The sequence below is a fragment of the Mastigoproctus giganteus genome, chromosome 13, assembly GCF_048544385.1.
Source record: "Mastigoproctus giganteus isolate SK-2022 chromosome 13, ASM4854438v1, whole genome shotgun sequence".
NCBI classification, from domain to species: Eukaryota; Metazoa; Arthropoda; class Arachnida; order Uropygi; family Thelyphonidae; genus Mastigoproctus; species Mastigoproctus giganteus.
In genome coordinates, this window is record NC_143587.1 from 110904027 (window position 1) to 110930877 (window position 26851).

The 26851-nt window shown below is 39.8% G+C and overlaps 1 protein-coding gene across 2 annotated transcripts in view; it reads left to right on the top strand.

The window, feature by feature from the left end:
* Nucleotides 1-11991: 11991 nt before the first annotated feature.
* Unr (cold shock domain-containing Unr) overlaps nucleotides 11992-26851 on the top strand; it is a 344942-nt gene continuing 330082 nt past the window's right edge. For both annotated transcript variants that reach the window (XM_090387109.1, XM_090387110.1), the window contains exon 1: nucleotides 11992-12069. The gene's annotated coding sequence lies outside the window, so the exon portion shown is untranslated. The remainder of the gene's footprint in view (nucleotides 12070-26851) is intronic.

Genomic DNA, 26851 nt, shown 5'->3' on the forward strand with positions numbered 1-26851 from the left:
GATGACCGTCAGAGAAAACAGATTGGAACTGCTGCCGGTAAGCAGTCCTATCCTTTTACTCCGCCACCGCAGCAAAGCTGTTGTCTCATCACCGGTTGTCTCTTACAGTAGTTTCGCGCGGTTAGTTTATAATCACAAATTATACCGTTATAAAAGCGCCCGTTGACTCACTCCGGTTCGCACACAGTTTCAAATTCTATCTCAATTTGAACAATATAGAGATGATAAAACAATTTACAAGTCGATAAATTCTATAATGTATTACACATACAAATTTATTTTTCAAAAAGGCGTCGCAAAAGGCATAAAACAAGTAAACTTTTTTCTAAAATACAATTAAAGCTCACGGGCCGCACAAAAATGTGCGGCGGGCCATAGTTTGCCCTGGCCTGATATATACCAGGGCAAGATTAAGATACTTAATGATTTTGTAATAACTGAGAGCAAAGTGGAAGAGAAATTGTTGAAGTTACACGTAAGAAAAGCACCTGGGGTGGATGGGATCTATCCAGTTATATTAAAGGAGGCGGCAAAGCAACTAATCAAACCCTTAGCCATAATTATGAGAGCATCCTTGGACTCAGGCGAGGTTCCCACGGACTGGAGATGTGCAAATGTATCCCCAATTCACAAAGGGGGATCGAAGGGTGACACGAGTAATTACAGACCAGTTAGTTTAACTTCTGTTTCGGGTAAAATAATGGAGTCACTGGTCAAAGATGCATTGCAGGATCATCTAGACAAGACTGCAGCAATAATTCAGACACAGCATGGGTTTGCTAAGGGAAAGTCTTGTCTGACAAATTTGATAGGATATTATAATGTGGTTACAAAGGAACTGGATGCAAAAAATAATTTTGATATCATATATTTGGATTTCAGGAAAGTTTTGACACTGTTGCGCATGGAAGCATGTACAAATTGGAGCAGAATGGTATTAAGGGTAAGTTGCTACAATGGATAAAAGGATGGTTAAGTGGGAGAAGACAGAGGGTGGTAATCAATGGGTGCTGCTCTTCGTGGACTACTGTTATTAGTGGAGTCCCACAGGGTTCGGTGTTAGGTCCACTGTTGTTTGGTATATTTATCAATGATATTGATGAAGGTATATATCAGGCTTAATGTCGAAGTTTGCAGATGATACAAAGGTTGGCAGGGTTGTTAATGACAGTAATGGCAGTGTGCTACTGCAACAGGATCTAGATAATTTGGGCAGATGGGCTAAGAAGTGGCAACTGAAGTTTAACCTTGACAAATGCAAAGTACTGCATATGGGTAGAAGTAACCCCAGAGAAACGTACCAACTTTGTGGTACTACACTTAAGGTGGTAGAAAATGAAAAAGACCTTGGAGCAATTGTGCAGGCAGATATGAAGTTTTCTGAGCAATGCAGACAGGCTGCCAGTGCAGGTCATGGGGTTTTGTCAATGATATATAGGAATTTTGCTAGCAGGGAAAAGGAGGTGATTATCCCTCTGTATAAGGCAATGGTCAGGCCACGGCTTGAGTACTGCGTACAGGTCTGGAGGCCTCATTTTAGGAAGGATGTAGATTTACTTGAGCGTGTACAGAGAAGGGCAACAAGATTGGTGACGGGAATGAAGGGATCCTCTTACCAAGAGAGGCTTAAGTTCTGCAAATTGCAGTAGCTGGAGACTAGGCACCTGCGCGGTGATTTGATTGAGGTATATAAGGCCTTGAATGGGTTGAGCACGCTGAATTCTGATAGGATCCTTCCACTTGTTCAGATTACGAACCTAAGGGGGCATAAATTCAAATTAAGAAAAGACAGATGTAGAATAGATGTGCGGAAATTTGCCTTTAGCCAGCGGGTGGTTAATTGCTGGAACAAACTTCCATCTGTCGTTGTGGAAGTTGATAGGTTGAATAAATTTAAGGAGGAACTGGACAGGCATTTGGAGGTAATGGTGTGATTTTTTTTTTTTTTTTTTGGCTGATACTGCATAAGCTCATACATTTGCTTTCTTGCATCACATGCCACTACTACTACTACTACTACTAAAGTCCAAAATGTATTATTGTGTTGTAATTTTTTTGATAATTGAAAAAAAAAAAAAATTTTTTTTTTTGAGATGCTCTATTTTTATGTGCATACATGTATATCATGTATTTATATACGGAATAAATAAATAAAAAAATTCTTGAAATTAATTTCATTTTAATTTGCAAATTTCCTATTTTACGAGGGCGCTGAAATATAACTTTGAACAAAGGCGCCTCTTACCCACGGGGCAGTACCGTCTGTGAAATGCACGCGGTCTTGAAGGGAAAACGGAATAGCGTATTTGAGAAATAAGAAAATATTCAGACTCCGTGTAGCAAGTGCGAGAATGGTCGATGATACTCGAGTTCCGCGAAGACAAACCCGCTCCAGAGGACTGTTCCCGAAATGAGAAGATCTGCATGGAAAATTCCGATGTAAAGATTTCTTGTGTTAGAGGAAGAAGGAGTGGATGGAAGATTCTGAAAATGTAAGTCCTCACATCGAGTGTTTTCGGAACAGAATTGGGCAGTTTATGTTTAATTTAAAATAGCGGAGAGAGGATATCGAAGTTAAGTGTAATGATAACGAGCATGATTAATAGCATGGTGTTTTTATTAATGTTAATATATATATATACCAATGAGCCAAAACATTATGATCACCCTATCTAATATGATGTTGGTCCTCCTGCAGCCAAAACAGCTCTAAACAAGATTTCTAAATGTCTCTTGTGTTATCTGGTACCAACACGTAGCCAGCAGATCTTTTAACTCCTGTAAGGTCCGTGGTTGAGACGTCGCAGATCGGAATTGCTGTTCCAACACAAACCAAGATGCTTGATGGGGTTGATGTCTGGGGAATTTGGAGGCCAGGGCAATTCCTGCAAGTCTTCCTCATTTTCTGCGAACCAGTCTCGAACAATCTGGGCTGTGTGGCATGGCGCATTATCCTGCTGAAAGATAATGCGCCAGAGGGGAAGACTTTCCAGGAAAGGGTGTACTTGGTTATGTTTAGGTAGAAGTAGAAGTGTTTGGGTTGCCTGAGCAGAGCCCGGAGTTTCCCCCATTAGCTGCTTCATGTCTTTTTGCTATAGGACTTTTTACTTCCGGCCGTTGTGTTGGGTGTTGTCTGAGAGTAGTGTTATGTTCTGTTGTGTGTAATGGCCGGACCGGCAACATAGCGAGTGGGAGGAAGAGACACGAGGGCTCTGCCCCCACTCCCCACATTGCCATGTGGAAGCGTGCCGGGTTCAACTATCATCTTGCCGAGCACCTCCAAAGAACATTGGAAGCGCTCGAATTAGGGTAGAGAGGTAAAGTGATAGAAAGGGGGAAAATCTAAGGGAAGGTCTGCCCTAAATAGAAGAGATGAGTATTCAAGCTAGTTAAAAGTATCTCCCACTGAGGGTGGTGGGAGAGTAAGGGGAAGAGGAGATTTAAGTAGCGTCTAAGTAGAGGAAATTTAAATAGAGGAGTAAGAGATTTAAGTAGTGTCTAAGTAGAGGAAATTTAAATAGAGGAGTAAGAGGAGATTTAAGTAGTGTCTTTATCAGCCTAATTGTTGGCAGTGTGAGGTGGGCGGTTGTCAAGGTCTGGCTCGGTTTCCTTCTGTTCTGGTGGCCGCTTCTTCTTTTGAAGGCCCTTGTGCCGAAAGAATTGAAGGCCTTGAAGTTAGTTTTAGTGGCTATCAGCTTTTCCTTGTTTATTGGCGGTATTATTATTATTATTATTATTATTATTTTAGGGTTGCCCGTAATTAAATACTTTAACCCGTATTTGTGTCTGTAAATTGCGTATGTTCTATGATTGATTTGCCTGTTTTGCTGGACGAAAAAACACCAATTACTGGGGAGAAAAACCTTGCTATCTACGCCTGAGACCAACTAACTCAGCCACGTAGTAAAAAAAGCCCATTAAAGTTCCTCGCGTCATCGACGGGATTCGAACCCAGGCCTTTTCCAGCTGGTGTGGGGAGGACGGTGATGATACCACTGTGCTACGCGCGCAGACTTTATTGGCGGTATAGCATCCACCAAGGAGGACAGTTCTTGTCTGAGGTCTTGATAAGTTTAGCACTCGTTGTGGATGTGCTCAGCCGATTCTATCTCGCCGCAATTGCAGTGTGCTGTCTCAGCCAGTCCTAATTGGTTCAGTTTGGCATTTAGGCTGCCATGTCCTGTCATTAAGAAAGTTGCATGAAGTCCGGGTGACAGCCATAAATTCTCCTTCCTAGATATTTCTTGCATTTCCGGAAAGTAGTGCTTGGTTGTTTTACCAACCTGAGCTGCGATCCATGTTTCTTTTAATCTTTCCTTCAATTTATTTCTTATTCTTGCTAGCTCGACTTTTTTGTCTGCTGTAGGTTAATGGTGATATCATCTAGGGTTGTTAGTATCTTCTTGTTTAGCCTGTATTTAAGGTAGCGGTACTGGATCTCAAGATGGGCTGTCATTTTTCCTAGAAGTGCTTTGAGGGCCATTGTGGAAGTTGTACGGCATACTCTGGACATGGTTAGTTTGGTTTAGTTGGTTTATCAGCGCTACCTTGTTAGCTCTGAAGCCCCATGCCCCTACTACGTAGGAGAGGGCGGATAGAAAGATGCAGTTAAATACAGCCTGAGGGTGTTGGTTTTTAGGCCCTGGTTATTTGTTTTATTGCCATTAAGGAAGTGATGTTTCGGTAGGTTCTAGACGTCAGAGTACCCGGCACATGGATAACTGGACCCAGGGTACCCCAGCAAAACATCCCCCAAAGCATGACAACACCACCACCAGCTTGTTTTTGTCTCACGGTGCATCCAGGCGCCATCACTTCCCCAGGTAAACGACGCACACATACCCGGCCATCCACATGGCTGGGTACGTATGCCTGGCCATGTAACAAGAAACTTGATTCATCGGACCAGACGACCTTCTTCCAATCACTCAAGATCCAGTTTCGATGCTCGCGTGCCCATTGTACGCGCTGTCGCCGGTGAACCATGGTTAGCATGGCCACTCGGAGTGGCCTGCAGCTGCGCAGCCCCATTTTCAGCGGGGTTTGATGCACTGTGTGTTGTGACACATTACCATCCGGGAGAGGCTTCACTCACCTCGAGCAACTATGAGCCGTGGTCGTCCAACACCTTGCCGGCGGTTCGTGGGTTTTCCCTCCTCGGACCACTTTTGATAAGTTCTAACCACAGCTGACCGTGAGCGACTCACCAGCCGTGCGATTTCGGATATGCTCTGACCCAGTGGTCTGACAATTACAGTTTGCCCTTTGTCAAACTCCCTTCAGTCCACTGCCTTTCCCATCTGAAGAACAAGAGTAACACTGATTAACGGAGCTGAGTATCAGGTGTTTTTTATACCGTGTCCCGATTCGCGCACGCGCCGTAATTCACCTGCAGTTGCTTCGATTTGCATAACGACTCGCTGGTCATAATGTTTTGGGTCATCGGTGTATAAGATGAAGATGAATATATAAGATTTTATACATAATATATAAAATGAGCATAAGAATGTTGGAGTAAAGTAATGCAATGATTAAAATGAATAAGAAACAACTACACTAGATAGATAATTAGAATTTTGTAGGCAGTTTTGTTTTAGGGATTTCTTTGTTGTTATTTGGTTTTTAGGAGCATTAGCAACTAAGGCCATATTGCTCCAGAGATATACGGTGGTCATTCCCTGACCTTTCCGCGTCCTCCGTATTTGGTGATCACGGGCTCGAACCCCGGTCTAATCAAGAAGCGTGTGCTATGCACTGCCGCTCCTGCCCACCTTGCTATGGAGGCGCATAGGGATTTCTTTAAAAGCAGAGTGTTTCCTAGTAAAATGCCATTACATAATGTAATCTGAGTTGTGTAGTTAAATTAGATTGAATATAAAGTATTTGTGGGTAAGGGCTCATGCTAAGAGGTAGAATGACTAATATGTAGGTTAGTGCAAAGGCATCATTTTAACATAGCTATCTACCAAAGTAGTTAAATTAATTAATTAAATTGACATAGTTTTGGTTACATCTCATATTGTGACAGCCTTCACCAGTGGACAAGACTATTTATTCTCAGGGGATACCACCACCCAGACGGTACCGTTTCAAAGCTTGTTGGCTCCTCTTCCGTGGGCGGGCAGGTACCCTCGTGACAACCAGTTAAATAAATCAATTAATTAAATGATTAATATAACCAAAACGATGCCATTTAATTAAATTAATTAATTTAACTACTTTGGTAGATAGCTATGTTAAAATGATGCATTTGCACTAACCTACATATTAGTCATTCTACCTCAAAGCATGAGGCCTTTGCCCTTAAATACTTTATAGTCTATATCACTATGCACCATCAGGCACATCTCATATTGTGAAGTTATACTTCGTAACTGGGTTGTCACTATTGCAACACCAGGGTACCTACCCACCCATCAAAGAGAAGCCATCAAGCTTCTTATATTCAGCTCATTCTCTGTAATTCTCCAATTCCCATCGTCAATAAGCATACTGATCTCGGGGTTGTGTTTGATCCTAAGCTCTGCTTCAGTTACCATATAGACAAGCTCCTCACCCTGGCAGCTCGACTCCGATGGATTGCCAAACAGCATCTACATTATATAAATGAAGTCACAACTACTAGAAAATATATAAAAACCACTGTATACTCTCCGCTTTTATATGCTGCAGAGATATGGGCATCAGCTGCCACTAGCACAATCAGGCCACTTTTTTCTGCTGAGTACTGGCTCTTAAAATGGGCCATAAACAAACACCCCCCACAAACTTCCCCCACAGCTAAGGACAACCGAAATGGCCAGCTTGATTCAGATTCACAGGCTCCCCACGCTGATTTGTGTGAAACGTCTTAATACGACTATCAAAATGATGGTTGGCGAGATTTCGGCACCATCATTCTGGGACCTGTGCTCATGGAGAATCCCTCAGTCTTCCCTCAGAGCGACTCCAACTCTATGCCCACATCACAGCCATCTCCACCTATCTGATAGGTTTCTGCCTTCTCAGCTACTTTCGTGTGCCCAGTCCTTGGATGCTGACCTTAACAAGTTCGCTTCTGACAGGGAATATAGATGTCGCATCCTTGAATTGTACTTCCCTGTTCCTGATCCTTCTCCTCGAAGCTCGTCTTAATGCTGCAAGCCATCAATACCACCTGATATATGAAGACGGCATACTAACTCTTCAGTATGACAGTTAGTAATGATGGACTAACTACTTCTGTTCAGTGCCAAGAACGTTGCCTGTTTATACTACTATATTTATATGAAATTATCTGTTTCCGCCAATATCTTCTTTATATATTGTATTGTAAATAACTGTATGATACTTGGAGTTTGGAATTGTACTTCCGCATATGCATTTCCTATGTTTTATATATCAATGTTCCCTATTTATATTTGTATTATTACTGTTAACCCCTGGCCTGGTGGCCGTGAAGGGCAACATTGCGATCTATCAAATTGTATCATTATTATTCAATAAAGATTTCTCTTTGAAACGGTGCCGCCTGGGTTGTGCTATCCGCTGAGAATAAATAACAATAGTCTTCTCCACTGATGAAGTGTTATATATTCCAAGTAGTACAATACCATGGCAACTCGTTGTGAAGGCAGTCACAATATGAGATATTGTGACTGCGGCACAATACAATTAATTTATTTACCAAAGTAGTTACATAATTAATTTAACTACTTTGGTAGATAGCTATGTTAAAATGGTGCTTTTGCACTAACCTATAGAATGGTTTGAGAGAAAATATATTGGTTAGTAATAGTAAATGTGCCATAAGAGCAATATAGATGAATGTATGTGGGAAGAAAAAAATATTGTTCAGAAATAGTAAATGTGCTATAAGAATTAAGATAGGTAATTAAAGAATTAGCCCTGATAATGGTGTATGATTGATGTATATTACAAAAAAAAAAAAAATGAATTGCACTGGAATATAAATAAAAGGTGCGTGCATTATAAAAAGGGCAATGTTTTTAATGTAGGATGAAATGGATGATTTAACTGTAATGAATAACATTCATGCACATATTTGTTAAGTAGCATTGTATAATAAACGACGTGGTGTTAAAAATTTTGTGTCATTGCTCATTAAATTCTGGCAGCTTACACATCTAATATAAATTATATGGGGAAAATCCCTCTATTCCTGTAAAACTCTGATAATTTGGAGCAGTCAGATAGCTTGTGGACCTTAGTGCTTGAGGGGTGCTGTTGTACGAAAGAGTAACAACAATTGTCACTGCAGCAATACTAAGAAACAAAGGGAATATAAATATAATCCCAGGCAGGGGCAGATCGTCCATAGGCACTGCAGCACTTCAGCTATTTAAATCTAGATATATAGTGAATGGAGTTATATGAAATTTTGTCAATGCAACGCAATGAATATTATTATTAACAGGACCCGCATATAGTATGCGCATTCTCTATTTCCAGTAACCATTTCAATAATAAACGAATGAAAACACGAAATAGTTTCCAACTTTCAAGTAATTTAACTGTAGGGCGCACTGTGCGCTAGGCTGTGACATATTTTGCATTCCAGTGAATGGTAGTTGGTTGCCATTGGCAACCAACTACCAGATAGAACCTGTACACCCTCATCCACCTGATGTACATGGATGACATCAAGCTCTATACGGCAACCGAGAAGCAACTCCAGCAACTACTCCGGGTCACCGAATAATTCAGCAAGGACATTAAGATGGAATTAGGTCTAAAAAAATGCAAGACCCACACACTGCACCAGGGAAAATTGGCCGAAACTACCAGCTGCTGACTGGTAAAGAGATCAAAGCTATGACAGAAGGAGAGACCTACAAATACCTAGGGATGATGCAGGCTGAGCAGTTGGAACACAAGGAAATCAAGAAGTTCCTGACCGAAAAATATCATCGGAGACTAAGAAGCCTGCTGAAAGCAAAATTGAATGGGGGGAACACAGTTAAAGCCATAAACACCTATGCAGCTCCAGTAATAACATATACATTCGGGGTCATAGATTGGGCTAACACCGACCTAGAAGATATCATGTGAAAGACAAGGACAATGATGATCAATAGTCTCCAGCACCACCCAAAGTCAGCAGTGGAGTGAATAACGATACCTCTGAAAGAGGGAGGAAGATGCCTGATAGATCTGACAGAACAATAGAAAGCAGTGATAGTTAATCTGAAAGATTACTTCGAGAACAACACAGCACCACTCCATCAGGCTATAAGGAAGATAGATAAGTGTTGTACCGCAGTCAACCTAAGCGAGGAAACCCCCTCCCGCCCAAACGGTACAAGAAACGAAGATAGAAAGATGGGCAAAGAAGACACTCCATGGCAGATACTACAATGACCTCCATCAAGATCACCTGGATAACATTGCTTCCAATGCATGGCTCACAAGCGGGACTCTCTTCTCCGAGACTGAAGGATTAATGCTTGCCATCCAAGACCATATAATCAACACCAGAAACTATAGAAAATACATCGCAAAGGAGCCCAGAATGTCAGATGACACATGTCGACGATGCCACCTGACCCACAGAAAGGATCCAACACATCACCGCGGGGTGCAAGGTGATCACCCAGACTGAGTACACTCATAGACACAACCAGGTAGCCAGGATAATACATCAGAAGCTAGCGAGGAAATACCAGTTGACCAAAGAAAGTGTACCATACTACAAGTATGAAACCTAGGCAGTACTAGAGACCCGAACCCACAAGCTCTACTGGGACCGCGCCATAATAACGGATAAGACCATCCCGCACAACAGACCGGACATTACCCTTGTGGACAACATGGAAAACGCTACCGACCTGACTGACATATCGGTGCCCAACACTAGCAATGTCCAGAAAACCCGATGAGGAAAAAATCAGGAACTACACGAACCTGAGATATGAGAACAAGATGTGGGATATGCAAGAAGTATCAACCATCCTAATAATCGTGTCAACAACCAGTATGGTACCAAAGACTCTACATAGCAGCCTAGCAGCAATAAGTCTCCCAGAAAACAGCTACAAGGAACTCCAGAAAGTCGCAAACCTGAAGACCTGTTGGATAGTCAGAGAGTTTCTCGACCGACAGTAACACCAGAAACCACCCTGTGTACTTGGTAGCAGTACCCGTCATGGAATGGAATCCCCCAATCAGGGAGAAATAATATAAAAGAGGAACAACAACAACAACAATAATATTAATAATAACAATAAACACACAGCAGCACTCTGCCAGTCCATAAGGAAGTTAGACAAGCGATATACCCCCACTCAACCTAAGAAAGGCAATCCCTCTCGTCCAGACGGTACAACAGACGAAGTTAGAAAAATGGGAAAAGAACTCCAGGGCAGACACTACAATGACCTCCATCAAGATCACATCGACGACATTGCTTCCAATGTATGGCTCACAAGCGGGACGCTCTTCCCCGAGACTGAAGGATTCATGCTTGCCACCCAAGACCAGAAAATCAACACCAGAAATTATAGAAAATACATCGCAAAAGAGCCCGGAATGTCAGATGACACATGTCGACGATGCCACCTGGTCTCAGAAACGATCCAACAGATCACCGCGGGGTGCAATGTGTTTACCCAGACTGAGTACACTCATAGACACGACCAGATAGCCAGAATAATACATCAGAAGCTAGCAACGAAATACCAGTTGACTAAAGAAACTATACCATACTACAGCTACGAACCCCAGGCAGTACTAGAGATCCAAACCCACAAGCTGTACTGGGACAGCGTCATAATAACAGATAGGAGAATCCCGCACAACAGACCGGATATAACCCTTGTGGACAAGAAGGACAAGGCTACATATCTGATTGACATAACAGTACCCAACATTGGCAACCTGCAGAAAATCCATGGGGAAAAATTCAGGAAGTACACGAACCTAAGACAGGAGATCAAAGAGATGTGGCATATGCAACAATTAACGACCATCCCAATCATCGTGTCAACCACAGGTACAGTGCCAAAGACTGTACATAACAGCCTAGCAGCAACAGGTCTACCAGCGAATACCTACATGGTACTCCAGAAAGTTGCAATCCTGAACACCTGTAGGATTGTCAGAGAGTTCCTCGACCAACAGTAACATCAGACATAGCAACCCCCCCCCGTGTATTTGTTAGCAAAACCCGTCACGAGGTGGAACCCCCAATCAGAGAGAAATAATAAAAGAGCAGCAATAATAATAATAATAATAAGTCGCAAATCCTGAACACTTGTAGGATAGTCAGAGATTTCCTCAACCGACAATAACACCAGACATTACAACCACCCTGTGTACTTGGTAGCAGTATCCATCACGGAGTGGAATCCTCCAATCAGGGAGAAATATTATAAGAGCAACAACAACAACAACAACAACAACAAATCATCAGACAACATCTCGCACAACAGACTGGACAAGGTCTGTTGTCTTTTCCAACTTGTGGACAAGGTGGAAAAGGCTACTTATCTGATTGACATAGTGGTACCCGACATTAGCAATGTCTAGAAAACCCATGAGTAAAAAAATAGGAAATACACGAACCTGAGACATGAGGTTAAGGAGATGTCGCATATTCAAGAAGTAACGACCATCGTGGATCATCGTGTCAGCCACCGGTATGGTGCCAAAGACCCTACATAGCAACCTGGCTGCAATAGGTTTCCCAGAGAACACCTACAAGGAACTCCAGAAGGTCACAATCCTGAACACCTGTAGGATAGTCAGAGAGTTCCTCCACCAACAGTAACACCAGATATTACAACCACCCTGTGTACTTGTTAGCAGTACCCGTCACGTAGTAGAATCTCCCAATCAGGGAGAAATAATATAAGAGCAATAATAATAATAATAATAATAATAATAATAAACTTTCACATGGAAGTAGCGCCTTGCATTATTAATCTCGAACCTTTTACTATTGGAAAAATTATTTCGTAAGCTATGATTGGTAGAATATTTCTTTTAAGTGTTGATATCAAAGTAGTTATAGAATACCCTGGGTGATATACTCAAAATGGCGGCGTGTCGTCAGTGTCGTGCTGTGTCGAGGTGGGGATAAATTAATATGTCTTCAGCTTTATATTGTTTTCATATTCTTGCTTTTTAATAATTGATTGTACTATTGACGTATTATAAGTTCTTAAGATTTCAATATTCTCTTCTGCCAAATAAATGGATAATGCGGTTAAAATAGTGCGGCTTGCTTACCTTTGCTAAATACGTAGCGTGATTCTCTCAGGTATTGTAGCAATATATGCAACTCGGGATAACAGTGCAGCATTCGTGTAATTTAGCCTACGAATGTTCATAAATAGGTTGAAGTGTCGATTATGAGATGGCCTTATTATTTCTTTGGAACGAGAAATCCATTTCTTTAGCAGAAATTGTTATTAAATTAATATTCTCGGAGATCCTTTTAAAGATTCAGTCCTTAAACAGTGCTAATATTAGTTACCATCATAAATCCCATAGTTGAACATAAGACTAAAATTATAATTCCTTTTATTACTTCTCACGAGTCACTAGAGGAGTATTTTATTTGATTTTCACCTGATGCGCATTTGTTTTAAGGTGTATTTTTCATCGAAAAATTGTAGTTTGCAGTACAAATTAGGCAAACCAACCTTCACAACTTGCATAGGTGCATGTCATAAAATTGTGCAACTATTATATCTTGAATTGCTGTTTGCACAAATGAATAAAATACTCTAACAGTGTTGGAGGAGGGGGGTTAATTGTATGTGGCATTTTGATATTTTTCCCTGGCAATGTAATCAAAATGATATATATATATATATATTTTTTTTTTCTTTTTAAACCATAATTTAAGTTATTTTTTTTTAAATATATTGCAAAAATACAGAAGAAATTGTACAGGGTCTTTCAGAAATATGAAAAAAAATTGTGTGAAAATTTTCTGAGATTGATTCCAGGGTTTTAACAGTTAATGAATTCCAGTATGTCTATTCCATGTGTAATCTGTTGTTTTCTGAGGCACATTTAGTGACAGTGTCTGTTAGTTTCACAGCAGCTACTTAGCATTAGTAGAAGCGTATGGTGCAAGAAAGCAAGCTTATACAGCATAAGCCAAAAAAATCCTTCCCATTCTCCCATCCATTCGCTCCAAATGTTTGTCTACTTCTTCCTTGAATTTATTTAAGCAGTCAACCTCTACAAAGAGAGATGGAAGTTGGTTCCAGCAATCAACCGCCTGCTGGCTAAAGGCAAATTTACGCACATCTGTTCTACAACTGTCTTTCCCCAATTTGAATTTGTCCTCTTGGGCGATTAATCTGGACAAGAGGAAGAACCCCATTGGCATTGAGCTTGCTCAAACCATTCAAGCCCTTATACGCCTCAGTGAGATCACCTCACAGGTACCTAGGCTGCCTCTGTAGCCAGGTGGGCAGGAGCAGCAGTGTGTAGCACATATTTCTTGATTAGACCAGCGTTCGAGCCCGTGACCACCAAATGCGGAAAGGTCAGGGAATGACCTTTCCGCATATCCCCGGAGCAATATGGCCTTAGTTGCTAATGCTCCTAAAAACCAAATGAGAAACACAGGTGCTTTGTCTCCAGACATTATAATTTGCAAAACTTAAGCCTTTCTTCATAAGGGCAACCCTTTCTTCCATTCACTAATCTTGTTGCCCATCTCTATACTCATTCCAGCTGCTCTGCATCCTTCCTAAAATGAGTCTCCAGACCTGTATACAGTACTCAGTGTGGAGTGACATTGCCTTGTACAAAGGGTTAATCACCTCTTCATCCCAGCTATAAAAATTCCTGTATACAGACTGTCTGCACTTCTCAGAAAACTTCATATCTAACTGCACAATTACCCCAGGTCCTTTTCATTCTCTGCTACTCTGAGTGTAATACTACACAGTTGATATGTTACTCTGGGATTACTGCTACCCATATGCAGTACTTTACATTTGTCAATGCTAAACTTCAGTTGCCACCTCTCAGCCAATCTGCTCAACTTTTCTAGATCCTATTGTAGTAGCGTACTATCATTAGTGTCATTAACCACCTGCCAACCTTTATCTTCTGTAAACTGACATTAAGCCTGATATACACCGAGGAGCCAAAACATTATGACCAGCGAGTCGTTATGCAAATTGAAGCAGGTGAACTACGGCTTGTACATGGGTTGGGACATGGAATAAAAAAACACTTGATACTGAGTTCTGTTAATCAGTGTTACATCTTGTTCTTCAGATGGGAAAGGCAACTGACTTAAGCGAGTTTGACAAAGGCCAAATTGTAATGGCCAGACAAGTGGGTCAGAGCATATGTGAAACGGCACAGCTGGTGTGGGTGCTCGCGGTCAGCAGTGGTTACCTACCAAAAGTGGTCAGAGGAGAGAAAACTCACAAACTGCCACCGAGGTGTTACACGACCACGGCTCATCGATGTTTGAGGTGAGCAAAGGCCTCCGGATGGCACGTGGCAACAGTAGGACGACTGTGGTACAACTTGCTGGTGATTGGAATGCTGATGATGGGAGTAACATGTCACAACACACAGTAAATCAGACCCTGCTGAAAATGGGGCGGTGTAGCCACAGACCACTCAGAGTGCCCATGCTAACCATGGTTCACCAGCGACAGTGACTAAAATGGGCATGCGAGCATCGAAACTGGATCTTGAGTGATTGGAAGAAGGTAGTCTGGTCTGATGAATCGTTTTTGTTGCATCATGTGGACGGCCAGGTACATGTGCATTGTTTACCTGGGGAAGTGACGGCACCTGGATGCACTGTGGGATGAAAATAAGCTGGTGGCGGTGTCATGCTTGGGGCGACGTTCTGCTGGGATACCCTGGGTCCAATCATCCACGTGCCGGGCACTCTGATTTCTACCACCTACCTAAACATCGTTGCTGATCAGGTACACCCTTTCATGGCAGCTGTCTTCCCATCTGGCGGTTCCGTCTTTTAGCAGGATAATGCGACATGCCACACCGTGTCGATTGTTCGAGACTGGTTCATGGAACATGAGGAAGACTTCCAGGTATTGCCCTGGCCTCCAAATTCCCATCGAGCATCTGTGGTTTATGTTGGTATAGCAACTCCGATCTGTGGTGTCTTAACCACAGACCTCACAGGATTTAGAGGATCTGCTGGTTACGTGTTGCTACCAGATACCACAAGACACATTTAGAAATCTTGTAGTGTTCATGCCTCAGCGGGTACAAGCTGTTTTGTCTGCACTTGGAGGACCAACGTTGTATTAGATAGGTGGTCATAATGTTTTGGCTAATCAGTGTACCTTCATCAATATCTTTAATAAATACAGAAAACAACAATGGACCCAACACTGAACCCTGGGGGGGCTCCACTAATAACATTAGTCCACGAGGAGCAGTGACCATTGATTACCAGTCTCCTTTTCAAACTCAACTGTCCCTTTATCCCTAGCAGCAATTTGCCTCCAATGCCACACTGCCCCAGTTTGTGTAGCAGTCTTCCATATTGGAAGACTGCTGCACAAAGCCTTCCTAAGATCCAAGTATATGATGTCAATTATTCTTTGCATCCAGTTCCTTTGTGACCACATCATGGTATCCTATTGGTCAGACAAGACTTCTCCTTAACAAACCCATGCTTTGTCCGAACTAGTATTGCACCGATTAATCGGTAGATAATCGGCCATATGGGCTCTTTTGCCGATTAATTGGTAATTGGCCTTTAGACTGATTAATTGGTTCTCATTAAATTTAATTTACACTTGTATTTCTGCCATTACATCTCTTTCAAGAGAATCATCAGTTATTTTTGCCATTGGACTAGATTATAGCAATAGGTTTACTTTCTTCACTATTACCTTCATTTTCAGTGTCTGACTGCTGATCTGACTTTATTGATACAAGTGTGTGGTATTACATTTAAGGTGGTAGAAAATGAAAAAGACCTGCAAGTAATTGTACAGTCAGATATGCAGTTCTCTGAGCAATGCAGACAGGCTGTCAGGGCAGGTCATGGGGTTTAGTCAATGATATATAGGAATTTTGCTAGCAGGGAAAAGGAGGTGATTGTCCCTCTGTATAAGGCAATGGTCAGGCCACGCCTTGAGTACTGCGTACAGGTCTGGAGGTCTCATTTTAGGAAATATATAGTTTGCTTGAGCGTGTACAGAGAAGGGCAACAAGGTTAGTGAGGGGAATGAAGGGATCCTCTTACCAAGAGAGGCTTAACTTCTGCAAATTGCAGTGGCTGGAGACTAGGCACCTGCGCGGTGATCTGATTGAGGCATATAAGGCCTTGAATGGGTTGAGTGCGCTGAATTCTGATGGGATCCTTCCACTTGTTCAGATTACGAACCTAAGGGAGCATAAATTCAAATTAAGAAAAGATAGATGTGCAGAAATTTGCCTTTAGCCAGTGGGTGGTTAATTGCTGGAACAAACTTCCATCTGTTGTTGTGGAAGTTGATAGGTTAAATAAATTTAAGGAGGAACTGGACAGGCATTTGGAGGGAATGGTGTTTTTTTTTTTTTTTTTTTTAGCTTCATACACTTGCTTACTTGCATCACATGCCACTACTACTACTACCACAAAAAAAATGAAATAGTAATTTGATAAACACCTAGCTTCATTAATAAAAAACACAAAAATGAAATAACTTTGATAAACGCATAGCTTCTTTAATACAAAAACACAAAAGTCAATAATTTCGTTACACAAACGCTTGGCTTTTGAACTATTGTAGTACAATTAAGAAAAACATCTTGGAACATTTAAAAAAGTAAATAACTTAAAACAGTTGTAATGAATATAATCAAATTCCATTATTCTTAAATTATAATACAGTAATACCCCGAAGTTACGCGATAGATGGGTCCGACGAAAATCGCGTAAGTCGAATTCGCGTAAGTCGGGGTACAACTTTGCATATAAATACATATAAATTTTGCTTAATTGGGACCAAGGACTAACAAAAACACTAGTTTAGAAGAAAAATATTAATAAAATTGCAGTTCTTTATACATATTAATACAAAATATGTATTAAAAAAAACAAATGACTTACGTAAAAAAGTTATTTCGATGTCGATGGCTTCATAAAATCTAACAAATTCGTCTGACGACACAGCGCGTTCTTTTTTTCACGCAGAATTTCTTCGTAGCAAGCTAATAATTTTTTTATTCCTTGCTTTGTAGCTATAACGCGTTCTTCGTTGGAGTCTGTTTTCTAAAATTTTTAAGCCCTTTACAATTGAGCCCTTTTCAATTTTCAACCTGTCAAGTTTTCAATTGTCGTGTGCTTTTCGCCGTTGCTTCATTTAGGCCTGTAGCACGTGCAATATCACATGGTCTTTCATTTCGCTCAAAGCGTTTCACAATTTCATATTTTTTCTCTATCGACAGAGGTGGACTGGCCATAAGCCTTACCGGGGAAACCCTGGTGGGCCAGTGTGATTTTGGCCATAAACCATAGTATGACGCCACTATAAATTTTCCCGGGTAAGAATTTTTGACCCAGTCCGCCTCTGTTTATCGATAATTGCTTTTCTTTTTCTCTCTGAATCTGCAGTGTCTTCACCAGGACGCTTCCTTTTCACACCTTTTAATTAAGTATTTTACTCATTTTTAGGGAATAAAGCACAATTACAAAACGAGGAGGCACGCTTGATACGCATAAACAAAGCTGCGCGCATGTAGCAACTGAATAAACAACACCATAAAGGCAGAGATACACTATTAACACCTCACATTTCTAGGGGTTACAACCATAAAACAATAAAAATCCAGTTGCGTTTCTGCTAGTGAAATCTGTTATAAACTGGTAGTAAACTCGATCTAATTGCATTTGCGATTATACCGATAGCTGGAATTGTGTTGGTTTTTATGTTATTATGGTGAAATGTGTTTCCCCTTCACTGATATAAAAAACATAAAAGCAGCAAAGTTGAATTTTGTTCATCTTTCGCTCTCATTCTCCGCCGTCGCACCGTATATCGATAACATATGAAAAACGACCTTGAAGGCAGTGGGCGGCAGCGTTGCCAAACGAAAAAAATCAAGAACCGCGTAACTCCGAGTTCGCGTAAGTCGGGGTAGCGTAAGTCGGGGTATTACTGTATACTAACATGAGAATTTCTCCATTTTCATGCATAACCTGTTTCTTGTAGGCTCGTATATATATTTCTACCTGTGCGGAATATTCTTTCACTTTCAACTGAAGAAGGTGGTGCACTTAAATATTTTAAAGCTAATTTACTCAAAAGAGGAAAGGTTTCTTGTAAATTTTTCCACCACAAGAAAGGGTCATCAGTTTTTGGTAGTAACAGTAAATTCAAATAATGATGCATTTCCCTTGAACAGGTACAATTGATGCTTGATTTAGATTCCTTTTCTTTCGATATTGCTGATTCTTCATTCTTTTACATCTTAGCAGAAGCTAATTCATTAAACAATTTTGAAAAAGCGAGTGCATTGTCACTTGAGGATTCTTGATCTTCTCCAGAACTGGATGAACATGAAATATCTTCTCTGAATTCTCCATTTTGCCCACAGCTTCTAATACCCATTCCTGTATTTTTTTCATCCATGTCACTTTTGTGAAATGTCATCTTGAATCTAGGATCTATGAAAGAAGATACACAAACATTTGTTTTCCAAATAAGTAAATCTTTTGTCAGTTGAAGACCTAAGTTCTTCAATTGTGGTGCAAATTTCGCTGAAGTTATTACTTTGTATAGCCTTCAATAAAAACAAATTAATAGTTTGAATTTTTGGGATGATCGTTGAAATGGAGCATTCTCTCTTACTTGATTCTTTAGTAATTTCTTCTAATGGCTCTGAAAGTTGAACTATTTTCTCAACAAGGCTCCACTGGTATGAATTTAATGTAGGGATGTTTTTATCTACAGCACATGCCACAAGAGCTTTTTGTTGCTCTCGATTTCTTTCTAGCATGTAATACATTGAATTCCAATGCGTAGACATCTTGAATTAATGTAGTGTTTTTTTTTTTTTTTTTTTTCTAAATTTTGTTTATCCTGCAATTCTGTCTACTTATTAACTGCTGAAGCAGAATGGTTTCAGTGTCAAACGACTTAAAAGCCTATGGAAGATATAAGCTAGTCTGTAATCAAGTCACAAAGGAGGTTAGGCAGGCGAAGGCAGATTATGAGAAATCTCTGTCAAAAGATGCTAAGCATAAACAGTATTTCTTTACTTATATAAACTCTAAAAGGAAGAGGATGAATCTGATTGGTCCACTTGATATCGATGGTTCCACTGTTGATGATCCTGCTCAGATAGCAAACAAACTGAATGAGTATTTTGCATCTACATTCACACATATTAGTTCACAATATTTTTACTAGTTGTAATGATATTCTTCACTGTCTGCTGGCAAATATGGATTCATTTATTAAAAGTTGTAGTGTGCGTATAAGGCATAATTGCAACTCTAAATCACAATTATTAACTCAGCTACCATATTTGCTCCAGAGTCTACTAGCATCGCACAAATTGCATATGCAGATATGTATCTTTTGGGTCTACCTTAAAAAAAACTTCCACACAATACTTGGTGCCATTAGGATGATTGATTATTTATAAAAGAAATTAATATTTTTCTTCTTGAAGATCTGAAAAAAATTGATTACCGTTAGATTAGAACCTTAAAAATGTTAGTTTTTAGGTGATATTTTTAGACGCTCTACATAAAAACAGAACTTCCCAAATTAATCTTCAAAAGTATAACTCTGAGATATATGCTGTCACAGATGTTTTATAGTGAATGAAATCTTCTATCGTCATGCAAAATTGAATTTGCATCTTACAGATCATGTTACTGCGAGGGAATCGAAAAATATGCTTCCTGGTAAGAGCCTGTTTGATGGCATTCTCATGATTGCACGATTGATTAAAAAAGGGACACAGATTTATTTTCTTGTACAAATTGTACAGGGAAGATTGATTTTAATATGAATTAATAATAGCCATAGGAATAAAATAATCAAAAATATATAAAACAGTGTATTTTACTTACTTTATGTGCCTCGGAGAAACCGTCCATCCCCTTCCTATCTCGAATGCCCTTTTAGTCGCAGAGTGCAATGATTCAAATCGCAGTTATTTTTTAAACTTGAAATTTAATGAAATGATGTATTGCTACCTTGCTTCAGATTTTGTCTCCTGTTTTCATTGGAAATGTCTCCCTTGGTATATATATTTACCTTGATTTTACCTATATCACGAAGAACCTAGAAAACAATTGAGTCACAATAAGCATATGTTGCAGCCTAATTTATGGTTTGATGACAGAAAGTTTCTCACAAGCTGTTTATAGTTATTTGCTTTGTTGTTTCCCAGAAAGTTTGTTGCTGCAAGTTTGAAAGAATCTCAGGCTGCTTTTTAATCAACATGGAGGATCTGGTCAAAGTGTTTGTCCTTGAGAAAGTCCTATATTTGTGAGACATTGAATACACCTTTCTATTTTTTGGCTTCAGTAAGTCTTGGGCCCCAAGTGCCAAGCGATTCTGTGATCAAGTGACTTTGCTCTGAATTAGCGCTCTTTCTTGAAGTAGAAATCGTTTCCTTATTTAAAGCATTTATTAACACACAATTAAATAATCCATAGTAAAGAAAGCAACTTTACTAGATTAAGAAGGAAAGCAACCTTCTCTCTCCCTTTTATTTTTGTTATATATTAATCACTAACCTCCTAGTGCTTGGTCACAGGGTGGCACTGCTCCTGCCTCCACGTGGCGGGGCCGGTAACCTGGAAGGGAAAAGCTCTCCCTTCCAGGGCGAAATGGAGCGAACTGACTCCAATACCCAGGAATCCACTGGGTCAACGGACCCGAATAGAACTGACCCAAGATATGAGAAATCTAGTTCTTTCGGAGACACCTCTAAGGCAATCAGAAAAGGCGATACAAATGACTATCTCCACAAAGAGATTAAAAACAGACGTTAAAGTTTTAATTTCCCCAACATACATTATTATACATTCAAATACTGAGAAAGCGGTAGGGCAATTGTCACCCTTTCTCATACAAAAGACTCTTGAGAGTTATGTTGGCCCACCAAAACAAGTTAAAAGACTAAAATCAGGCGACATATTGGTAGAAACAGCCAATGCTAAACACTCCGAAAAATTATTACAAATGACAACCTTTGCAGGAATACCAGTAACGGTACCCCCACACAATACATTAAATACCTCAAAAGGTGTCATTACGGAATGGGACCTTCTAAATGTGCCCAAAGAGGAAATTCAAATCGAGCTTCAGGAACAAGGAGTCATTAGTGTTAAAAGAATTACAATTAAAAAAGAAGGAATAATCACCCCCACCAGGAATCTGATACTCACTTTCAACACACCTAAAGCACCCAGATCAGTAAAAGCTGGATATCTACACTGCAATATAAGACCGTACATCCCGAACCCTCTCCGTTGTTTCAACTGTCAGAAGTTTGGTCACTCGCAGACAGTATGTAGAGGAAAATTAACATGTGCAAACTGTGGTTCACAAGAACATGCCACTTCTACTTGCACAGCTGGAAACCATAAATGTGTAAATTGTAAAGGGGAACATACTGCATATTCAAGGGAGTGTGAAATTTGGAAGAAGGAAAAAATGATACAAAGCAGAAAATGGAGTTTCATATCAGGAAGCTAAAAAGGCGATTACAATAAATATAGCAAACAAACCTTCTTATGCGCAGATTACCACAACCAAAAAGGCTCCGGAAATTAAATTACCCATTTCAAAATGTTGTGGCACACAAACGGATGTCACAATCCCCCCAGGAGAATCCATCTCAGAATGGGTTCGTGAGTTTTACAAACCATCTCCATCACAAAAACAAGAAAAGATTATCAATACTCCATTATCTTTCCCACCAGATAATTCAGAAAATGTAAGGCGAAAAGGAAACAAAGAAAAGATAGGTAATACAGGAAAAAAGATTGCAGAACAAATGGATACAGATGCAAGAAACCAAGGAGAGGAACCAATTCTCGAAATCTTTACTGAAGAAGAAATGGATACGGGTAGACCATATTTTTCAAAGAAAGACAAAACCAAGGTAGACAAAGTTAAATCAGCCCCAAGGAAGCAATCCGAGGGAACATCTAACCTCAAATGACAGGTACAATTATCCAATGGAACTGTCGAGGTTTTCGCTCAAACACTAATGATGTTATAGACCTCATCACCCAGTACCACCCACTAAGTATCTGCCTACAAGAAACCTATTTAAAACCACAGGACAATAGTATAATCAAAAATTATATCATATATAGAAAGGATCGCATAACGAATGGAACAACGAGAGGAGGAGTTGCAATATTAGTTAACAGACATGTACCTTCCCAAACAATACCATTGAACACACCATTAGAAGCAGTTGCAGTCCGTCTAGCAATAGGCTTCAACATTACCATAGCCTCAATATACCTACCCCCTAATCAAGAATTCCAATTTAAGGATTTCGAAGAGCTGATCACTCAACTACCATCTCCATTCTGTATCTTAGGTGACCTAAATGGATATCACCCACTATGGGGCGATCCCAAAATAGACCAAAAGGGTAAGCAAATAGAAAAATTAGTTGTCGATAACAATCTAATGATTTTAAATGACGGCACACACACACATATTTCCACCTTCCATCAAAAAGCAGTTCTGCAATAGACTTATCAATCTGTTCTCCAACACTGTTCCCTATGACTAAATGGAGCGTACACGAGACTCCATTGAGCAGTGACCACTACCCCATTATTTTGAAAATCATGAAGAAAACGGCATGTCAAGCCAGTAGGCACCCCAGATGGAAAATATATGATGCAGATTGGGAAACGTTCAGGTTACTAGCCAAGTTAGACTGCAACATTATTAAACGAGAATCAGTACAAACATCGGTAGCCTATGTTACTGATAGTATGCTTCAAGCTGCGGAAAAACAATACCTAAAACATCTTCTAACATTAGAATATATCCAAAACCATGGTGGAACAAAGAGTGCTGGGAAGCTAAAAAAGAGAGAAATAGAGCCTGGAACCTCTTTCGCAGAAATCCAACAACAGACAATCTGATACAATTCAAGAGAGCCAGAGCTAAGGTCAGGAAAGTACAAAAAATAAGCAAAAAAGCTGCTTGGATGAAATTTGCATCCACTATAACTATTTCCACACCAGCTACACTTATCTGGAAAAAGATCAGAAGGATGTCAAACAGTTCTCAATTAAACCCCTCACCATTGCTAAGTTGGAAGGGACAGTTGGTTACAAATACCTTAGATATAGTCAATGTGCTTGGTGAAAATTTTTCGAATACATCTGCTAATTGTGCATACCCCACTGCTTTCAAAACGTACAAGAAAGAGGCCGAAAAAATAAAACTAAACTTTTCTAGCAATCAGTGTGAACAATACAACTTGCCGCTCACTATAGCAGAACTAAAACAAACTTTGCTACAGGTGAAACACAGTGCCGTCGGTCCTGACGAAATCCACTATGCAATGATACAACAATTAGATGAACAGTCCCAATTAGCCCTATTAGATCTATACAACAAAATATACCTTGAAAATTCTTTCCTAAACAAATGGCACCACGCAATAATACTAGCTCTCCCAAAACAGGGAAAAGATCTATCAGACCCACAGAACTATCGTCCCATAGCTTTGACTAGCTGCTTAGGCAAGATCTTAGAGAAAATTGTCAACAATAGACTAACATGGTATCTAGAAAATAATGGTCTTCTCAACCCAGAACAATTTGGCTTTAGAAAAAATTGCTGTACCTTGGATGTACTTATACAACTGGAAAATCAAGTAAGAAATGCTTTTCTCAGGAAACAACACCAAGTCATGGTTAATTTTGATATCCAAAAGGCATATGATACCACGTGGCGATATGGTATACTTAAAAGGTTACATCAACTTGGCCTTAAAGGACATCTACCCCTCTACATACATAACTTCCTTAAGAATCGGACCTTCCAAGTTCGAATGAACAATACACTTTCTAATATATATTATCAAGAAGAAGGGGTCCCTCAAGGATCTGTACTTAGTGCCACACTTTTTGCAATCCACTTCAGCACAATAATAGAACAAATCCCAAACAATATTTTTACAACTGTTTATGCTGATGATTTCAGCATTTCTTATCAAGCGCAGCATATGAGGACAATAGAACGGCAATTGCAAGTAGCCATTAACAGAGTCATAAAATGGACAGAAAGAAATGGATATAGAATATCGGTACAAAAGACTGCATGTATACATTTCTGCAGAAAAAGGAATCTCCATCCTGACCCAGAACTCAGGCTGAAAGAACAGATCATCCCAGTTAAAAATAGTGTCCGTTTCTTAGGATTAGTTTTTGACAAAAAACTGACTTTCCTAGAGCATATCAGTCACATAAGAGTCCACTGTTTGAAGAAAATGAACATCTTGAAGGTCCTATCCGCTATATCCTGGGGAGCAGACAGGACAATCCTACTACGTTTATATCGCCTTCTCATTCGGTCTAAGCTAGACTATGGTGCCCCAGTCTACGACTCGGCAAGACCTAGTGCCCTGAGATGGCTCGACCCGGTACATCACTGCGCACTCTGTTTAGCCCTTGGAGCTTTCCGCACCTCACCCGTGCAGAGCCTGTACGCTGAAGCTCAAGAACCTCCTCTGCAAATCAGAAGACAAAATCAATTACTCTCTTACGCAGCTAAAATAAAATCCTTACCGGACCATCCTCTACAGAAAACTCTTTACTTCTGAATGGGAACAACATTATCAGCAACAACAAAGAATCAATAAACCTGCGAATGTGAGATTAAAAAACCTTCTCAGTAGAGAGCTTAACCTGGATAACATAATCCCACTGACGAAGCAGTCTACCCCACCATGGATAATCCGACAACCTTTATGCGACTTTTCCTTCCACATTTGGAGCAAACAAACCCTTTCTCATATAAACCATCAACAGCTGCACGCTGCTTATAAGGCACAATTTTCAGATCATTGTTTTCTATATACAGATGGATCCAAAACTGATTCTCATGTGGGAGCGGCAGTTTACTTTTCTGACATCACATTGGCTCAAAAACTCCCAGAAGACTGTAGCATTTATACTGCAGAACTGCAAGCCATTATGCTAGCATTAAACGAAATCGACCATTCAAGTTTTCAAAACAGCATAATTTTTACTGACTCCCGTAGTTTCATGATGGCAATACAAAATATCAGTTCTAACAAACATCCACTACAACAGCAGATTCAATACAAAATATCAAAACTCCTTGAACAACATTGTAACATTAGATTTTGCTGGATCCCAAGCCATGTCGGAATACATGGTAACGAACAAGCAGACAGAGCTGCTAAAGAAACCAAGAACAATATTTCTGCATTAGAATATATCTCTTTCTCTGACTACAAACACGTTATTGATCGCAGTGGGAAACATCACTGGCAGCAGCAATGGCAAGTACTTACCACTAACAAATTGCATCAGATTAAAAGATTACTCCAGCCATGGAAATCCAGCATTCAGAAAAATAGGCGCGATGAAGTGATACTTGCTAGGTTAAGGATAGGACACACGTATTTCAGTCACTTATCTTTTGCGAGGAGAAGATCCCCCCCTATGCCCTATCTGTCACACACAACAAACAGTAGAACACGTACTGATTACTTGTCCAGCTTTTGCAGATGATCGCCGAAACTCCTTCAAAGAGCTAAACAAACATCACCCTCTCACTCTCAAAACCATACTGGAAGATAGAAAGAATATAGCAGATGTTTTTCAGTTCCTCAAGAAAATAAATTACTATAATCAAATATAAAACTAAATATTATCTATTACTCTTGGAAATTATTAGCAGCAATATACCAATTAGAACAAAACCGATAAATTAAATCTTACAGGCGCATTTTAGCCACAGTAGCTCTTGCACCAAGAACTCTTAAATCAAATCAAATCAAAGTAAGTCTTGGAAATTTTTCTTTGAAGGATTTGAAAGCTGGTCCATCTTGATCTGGTCTTAACAAATTGATTCATAAATCCCAATTTTATGTGTAGGGGAGGTAACAGGATTTTGCTTGGCTCAACTTGTTTACTCTAATGGGCATTTTTTTTATCCCTGGGTGTTTGCCTTGAAGGCCAGTCATTTGTTGTGTGACGAGAATCCTGTGCTGTCCTATTCAGCAGCAAAACTTTTGATTCCCTGCTGCATTCTTAACAAGATGGCAATAACTTTTAATTCACTGCAAAACTGCTATTGGTAGTTCTTGTAGTTGATGGATTCAATAAGAAGCTTCATGTTATCATATGATTCTTTCATATGAACTGCATGGCCTTTTGGCATTGATGGTAGTGTATTGCCATTATATAGTAGCACTGCTTTTAAACTCAGTTTAGAAGAATCTGTAATTAGTCTCCAGTCTTGAGGATTGTAGTCAATATTAAGTGAGTCCATTAAACCAGTGGTTCTCAACCTTTTTTGCTCGTGGCCGACTTCTGAGTTTCATTCATCTCTGTGGTCCCACCCCTTATATTGTTTAATTATAATAAATATGTATTTTATCAACTGCATTTTTTATTTATAACATGCACTATTTGTTTATAATAAGGAATATTAATAATAAAAAGGGGTTTATTAACTACAATCTTTATTTATAATAGAATTTTTACTCATACAATATTGTTTATTCACAATATACAATTATGCTCCTAACAAAAAAATTTTAATAATATCATTGTCTCTTAGTTTAGTGAGAACCTTGCAGATCTCACTAATTTGTTTTTTATATTAGTAATAATTTTATTTTAGAAGTGAACTTTTCGTGGCCCACTTAA